Raw genomic sequence first — 6,915 nt, 5'->3', positions numbered from 1 at the left:
TGGGGGCCTGTTGAGATAGCTCTCCTACTTGAGACTCCATCCTCTTGAGTTTTTCACCATGGTTTCTTAAGGTAGATCTCACATCATCCCTGAAGCTTTTCAACTCAATTATGTCCTGACCCATGTGTGCCAGCATTCCTTCTATCCTGTTTAATTGATCTTGAAATTGTTGGTTTGGGTTAGGTTGGGTAGGTTGATTATTTTGGCTATGATATGGTGGTTGAGAGTAAGTGTTTTGTGTGGCTTGGTATGATCTTTGGTTGGAGTTTTGGTATGTGGACTTGTTATGTTGGTTTTGCTGGTTTCCCCACCCAAAGTTTGGGTGGTTTTTCCAGCCTGGGTTGTAAGTGTTGGAATGTGGATCATATGGTTGCCTTTGTTGGTTTCCCACATAGTTGGCCTCTTCCCAATCACCTCCTTCAATGCTTACTTCCTCTTGATCTTGTGTGTGTATTGCAGCCACTTGCTTTGTTTCTAATTGCCTGGTAAGCTCTGCTAGTTGCTTGGCAAACACCTTGTTTTGGGCTAAAATTGTATCAACATGGTTCAGCTCCATGACTCCCTTAGTGTTGTGTCTCTCTGATGCATAGTAGTACTCATTCTCAGCCACTGTCTCAATCACTTCAATGGCTTCTTCCACAGTCTTTTTCCTGTTCAATGAACTTCCTGATGAATGGTCTACAGCCTTCCTTGATTCATAAGAGAGTCCATCATAGAAAATATGCAATTGCACCCAGTCATGGAACATGTCTGGTGGGCATTTCCTTGTCAAATCCTTGAATCTCTCCCATGCCTCGTAGAGAGTTTCACCATCTTGTTGTCTAAAAGTCTAAACCTCAGATCGAAGCCTATTGACCTTTTGTGGGGGGTAGAAACGTGCCAGAAACTTGCTTTCCACCTCGTCCCATGTTGTTAGGCTTCCCCTTGGGAATGATTCCAGCCACTTAGCTGCCTTGTCCCTAAGTGAAAATGGGAACAAAAGCAGTTTATAGGCATCTTCCTGGACTCCATTGGACTTCACAGTGTCGCAAATTCTCAGGAATTTTGTGAGATGTTGGTTTGGGTCTTCATTAGCACTCCCACCAAATGAACAATGATTCTCCACAAGTGATATTAGCTGTGGTTTGAGCTCAAAATTGTTGGCCTGAATGGGTGGTTTCTGAATGCTGCTACCACAATTCCCAGAGGTTGGGTTTATGTATGAACTAAGAACCCTCCTCTCAGGAATCGCATTGTTTCCATCAGCTCTCTCATGGTTGTGAACTTCTCTATCCATGTTGAGATCTAAAGCTTCCTCAAAATTGTCCTCAGATTCTCCTTCAGATTCTTCTTCTCCCAGTACTCTCTTCCCTCTTGCTTCCCTTCTAAGTCTATGAAGGGTCCTCTCTGGTTCGGTATATGGAGGAGTTGATGTCTCTCCTCTCCTACCTGTCATACAAGAACACAGCACAGGCAACAAACAAGTGAAATACTCTTGGTTAATGGAAGAGTATGGTTAGAGCAGTTGAGGAATTAATTCAAACAGTTAGTGAGTCAGTGAGTTAGTTGCTTGAATTTAAAGGCATAAAGAAAGAAAGCATGTAACAGAGTGCAGAAATTAAAATTCAACAAGTAACTTGTACTGAATTAATCAAAACAAAAAAAATATGCTCAATCTAGTTAACTTCCAATTTGAGAATTATCAATCGAAAACCAATCCCCGGCAACGGCGCCATAAACTTGATGCGCATAAACTTGTTATGCTACGATTTAGGAAATTGCACGATCGGCAAAATTCCTTCCGGCAAGTGCACCAGTTATCGTTAAGTAAAAACTCACAATAGAGTGAGGTCGAATCCCACAAGGATTGGTTGAGTGAGCAATTCGGATTAGAAGTATGTTCTAGTTGAGCGGAATCAAGATTTAGATGAGAATTGCGGAATGTAAAATTGGCGGGAAACGTAAATGACAAGAAATTGAAATGGCGGAATCTTAAATTGCATGAATTAAAGAGCAGAAGCTAAATTGCTGAAATTAAAAGGGAATGGGGGTGATTGCATGAATTGAGTTGCAGAATGTAAAGAGAAAGTGGAAATCAGAAATGGGGAATTCATTGGGTTATAGGAGATATTGAGATCTCCGAATCAAAACATGTTTATCTCTTCCTCAACCAATGCGTTCATTGAATTTTGCTTGGCAATCTTATATGATTGGATCCCAATCCCTTGGCTCACCAATTCTCTCTAAAAACAAACAAATTTCCAATCCCTTGGCTTAAATGTTCATAAGAAGAGATGATGCTCGATCACTGATTATACCACACAGTTTCATGAACCACAATTTGGTAGGATTACATGTCACAATATCCATCCAAACCCCAATCCAATTCACTGTGAGAAAGCTTCTCTAGCATGAATCCTCCATTCCTTTCCCAAGGTTCCGAAGGATTCCAATTATGGGTAGTTTCTTTCCCAAGACAACTACCCAATGGAATTAGATCGAGAAGCTTTCTAACAAAATTCAAGAGAAAAGATTGAAGAAGAAGATAAACTATTATTGATTCATTGAATTACAATAGAGCTCCCTAACCCAATGAAAGGGGGTTTAGTGAGTCATAGCTCTGAATTCAATTACAAAGGTATGAAAACTAGCAAAAAATGAAAAGGTAAAAGTTCCTCCTAACTTAAATTCTATCCTATTTATACACTTTCTATATTGAGCTTCTGTTGTGTTTCTTGGGCTTTGAGGCCTCTCCCTGCTTTCCTTTTGCTTTGGGTTTATGATCCATAATCTTGATGAGGCTGCTGATCCAAATTCTGTAACATTCATTGAGCCAACTTAGTGATAATCAAGTAATGACACATGACTCAACAAATTGAAATTCCAGACTCATCAATCCTTCAGGCCCAATCTCATAAACCATGATATTCAATTGGGTTTCATACCAGAGTAAGTTTAAGTTAATGTTTGTGTTCAAAAGCTAACTTAAACTGCAATATTTTTGGCCCAGAAACCTTTTCCAAGAGTGGCGTTTAAGTTGCAGTTTAAGCTTAAACTGCAGCTTAAACGCCAGACACTTCCAGTGATGCCTTTTGTGGAAGCACGTTTAAGCTTCAGTTTAAGGTTAAACTGAAGCTTAAACGTGGAAATGGAAGAAGGCAGCCCTGGAGGGTAACGTAGTCGAACACGTTTAAGCTTCAGTTTAAGGTTAAACTGAAGCTTAAACGTGGAGATAGGAAAGGCAGCCCTGGAGGTCGAACATGTTTAAGCTCCAGTTTAAGGTTAAACTGGAGCTTAAACGTGGGAATAGAGAAAGGCAGCCCTGGAGGTCGAACACGTTTAAGCTCCAGTTTAAGGTTAAACTGGAGCTTAAACGTGGGAATAGAGAAAGGCAGCCCTGGAGGTCGAACACGTTTAAGCTCCAGTTTAAGGTTAAACTGGAGCTTAAACGTGGAAGCTGAGAAAGGTAGCCCTGGAGGTGTCGAACACGTTTAAGCTCCAGTTTAAGGTTAAACTGGAGCTTAAACGTGGAAATGGAGAAAGCAACCCTGGAGGAGAAAACTTGGTCGAACACGTTTAAGCTCCAGTTTAAGGTTAAACTGGAGCTTAAACGTGGAAATGGCTCCCTGGTGCATTTCCCATTTCTGGCGTTTAACTTCCAGTTTAAGGTTAAACTGGAGGTTAAACGCCACTTTCAGCATTTCCTTAGCTCTCATGGTTTTGGCGTTTAAGCTCCAGTTTAAGCTTAAACTGGAGCTTAAACTCCACATGTGATATTCAAGCTTCCTTTATTGATTTTGTTGCTTCCTTGCCTAGCCTCTTCTTCCCTGAAATCATCCAAACAACTGCATCAAAGTCTTGCAAAATTTCATGATAAATCTTCCATTCATAGCATTCAAGGAATATAACTAAAAACTCATGGAATTTGCATCAAAATCTTCATGTTGAATGATTTAAGACAAGCATGACTATTTGACCCAAATGATTACTTAAGGCTCAAGAAAATGCATAAAACAACTAAAAATAAAAGAAAAAGGCTAGTGAAACTAGCCTAAGATGCCTTGGCATCAATAAGTTAGTTATCTTATCTTATCTTATCTTTGGGTGAGGTCATCTTTCCAGGGAACCGCCCTTATCTCTGTAGGCTTGGGCCGCCTTTGGATTTGGGTCGTGTTCCTCTATCTGGGCCCTTTATTGGGCTTTTCTGGCGATTTGGCCGAGCTCCTTGAAAAGAGGTCGGATAGTCTGACTTGAAGAGGTCGGTCGCCTTGTCGCTAAACATCCCGGGTCGGATAGCTCGACCCAGGGTATGAACAGTGCCCCTGCTCGAGCTCGGTATTTCTTTCTGAGGTCGAGTCTTATTCATAGGACTTCGATCCTTCTCTGGTAAAGCCAAACTCGAGCATTTTGTCGACTTCATCTTTGTAAATTTCTCCTTTTTGAATGTGGAACGTTTTTTTTTCCTTTCTTCTAAAAGCTCGGGCGTTTGCATTAGTGCTGTAGCCTTGGGAATGTGCAAGGTTTTAATACCCTCATTAATTGATTGTTAATGCTTCGTTTATCTTGGATCTTTTATTTTGAATTTTGCACTTGAGAAACAGTTTTTTCTTTTTTCTGTAACTTCCCCTCTTTTCTCTCTGTTTTTCTGTTTCGCCTGAAGCTTGTTTTTTTCTGCGACGCTTTGTCTTGGTACTTTGTTGTTGCTTTGCTCAGGAGACGGTTTCCAAGCTTCGTCGCTCCAGTTTTTCACTTTCTTCAGAATCTTTCTCCAGGTTGGTTCTACTCTCCTGTTTCTTTACTTCTTTCGTCGTTTTACCTTCGGTTTTTTATAAAGTTTCGATTTTTCTCTTGAAGTGCATTCTTGGAGAATCTGAATCTTTTCGTATCACTGTGCGCATGCTTGTTTCACTATTTGGGGATTTTTCTTGCTTTTGAAATGGTCCCTTTGTATTCTCGGGTTCATACTGCTTGTTTTCTTGAAAGATTGTTCCTTTGATGTTTTCCGTCATGCTGATAGCTTTTGCTGATGAATTCCGTAAAAGCTAGCGATTTTTTCTGATGGCTCATTTTGGTTTTCTTTGTGTTGTTTTGCTTTTTCTGGGGAGAATTTATTTCTCTGAAAAAGGTGGCGTCTTTGATGACTTTCTTCTTGATATGCTTTGCTATTTGTTTGCTGATAAGCTGAGACTGTGAATTTGGGCGGTAGCTATTTCGATTCTGTTTGATTTGTAGCTTTCTGGGGATGTTGCGTCTTTGAAAAAGGTTTTTTCTCTGTCTTTGCTGCGAGTTTTATTGGGACGTTAGTCTTGTAGGTTTTCCTAAATCCTTGTTCCCTGACTGCCTCCAAAGGATGCCCCTGGATCTTTTTGGTGTAGGTCCTGGGGTTTCCTTTTATCGCTTGTACTATGCTAGATTATGTTTTTCGAGTTGTTTTGACTTCGTCCGAGATGTTTTTAGTAATCCAATCGAAGGAAGTATACCTCATTCCCCTCCATAACGCAACCGATCAGGACGAGCATGTCGACCGGAATCTCTGTAAAGTGGGTGGTCGGCATGACGTAATGGGCAACGATCTACTGCCACGTCCTAGCCTCCCTAGAAAGATGAGTAAACAGCATTCCCTTGGACTTCCTGTTGTCAGCGTCCTAATGAGGGAAAAATAATTCCACACAAAACTCACCGGCAAGTGTACCTGGTCGCATCAAGTAGTAATAACTCACAAAAGTGAGGTCGATCCCACAGGGATTGATGAATTGAGCAATTTTAGTTAGGTGATGAATTTAGTTAGTGAATTGAGTGATTTTGAATATTTTTGATTGACAGAAGCTAAATTGCAAGTAAATAGAAGTGCAGAATGTAAATTGAGCAGAAAAATAAAGTGCAGAAAGTGGATTGACTGAATCTGAAAGTGCAAAAAAATTAAATTGCATGAAACTTAGAGTTCAAGAAAGTAAATGAACTAAAACTTTAATTGCAAGAAAAGTAAATTGCAGAAACTTAAAGTGAAAAAATATAAATTGCTGAATCTAAATTGCTGAGATATGTAAATTGCTTGAAGAGTAAAAGGATTTGGGTGCTGGGACTTGGAATTGAACAAGGAATTGCAAACTAAAGTAAATCAGAAAGCTCTGAGATGCAGGACTTCAGATCTTGATCTCAGTAACAGGAACAGAAATGGAAAATTGCTTCAAGAAATAAAACAGCAAGAGAATTTGAGTCAATTATAAAATCCTTAAAGAGAAATTGAAGATCGAAGAAGAGCAATGAGGTTAGAAAGTAGATCTAACTCTCAATTACTCTCTAGATCAAGCAAAAAATAAATTGCAGAAGAAAATGAAATTTAAAACAGAAGAGAAAATTTAGATCCAATTCTTAGAACAATTGAGAAGAAGAATAAAAGATGATTTTCAGATTTTGAATCAATGAAGCTCTTCAATCTCAATTCAAATTCCAAGAACAGATTGCAGATGTTGCAGAAGAAAGGAAAATGCAGAAAGAAAACTAGATCCAAATTCCCAAATTCCAATTTCAAAACAATTGAAAATTAAAAGTGAAAACTATAAATGAGCTAAAGGTAAAACTAAAAATGAGCAAAAGGTTGTTTACAAATCCAACTTAATCCTATTTATACACTTTCTATTTTGATCTTCAAAGCTTGGAGTGAGCCCTTTTGATTTGTGAAGAAATGGATCCAAGATGGCTTGGTTCAATTTTTAGTTGGAGGCCTGCTCCAGTGGAGTGCTCCGCTCAGTTTTGTGAGCGTTGTGCTCACTTTCCTTGGTGAAGCATGCTCACTAGCGCTCACTAAGTGAGCACTGCGCTCAAATAATGAGCGCTATGTCTAGTGTTGATGCGTGGTTCCCCCTTCGAGCCTTGGTGAACACCTTTTTGCATGATGTGGTTCCTTTATTTACTTGGTTGAGAGCTCGAAAATGC

General features: G+C 39.6%; 1 non-coding gene across 1 annotated transcript; it reads left to right on the top strand.

The window, feature by feature from the left end:
- The first annotated feature begins 746 nt into the window (after positions 1 to 746).
- Positions 747 to 850, top strand: LOC112753718 (small nucleolar RNA R71). The gene has a single exon (XR_003178089.1). It is a non-coding gene; the product is annotated as a small nucleolar RNA R71 (small nucleolar RNA).
- The last annotated feature ends 6,065 nt before the right edge of the window (positions 851 to 6,915 follow it).

The sequence above is a fragment of the Arachis hypogaea genome, chromosome 15 (genome assembly GCF_003086295.3).
Source record: "Arachis hypogaea cultivar Tifrunner chromosome 15, arahy.Tifrunner.gnm2.J5K5, whole genome shotgun sequence".
NCBI lineage: Eukaryota > Viridiplantae > Streptophyta > Magnoliopsida > Fabales > Fabaceae > Arachis > Arachis hypogaea.
Note: the sequence above shows the minus strand (reverse complement) of the source record. Positions and strands in the feature narration are given on the sequence as shown.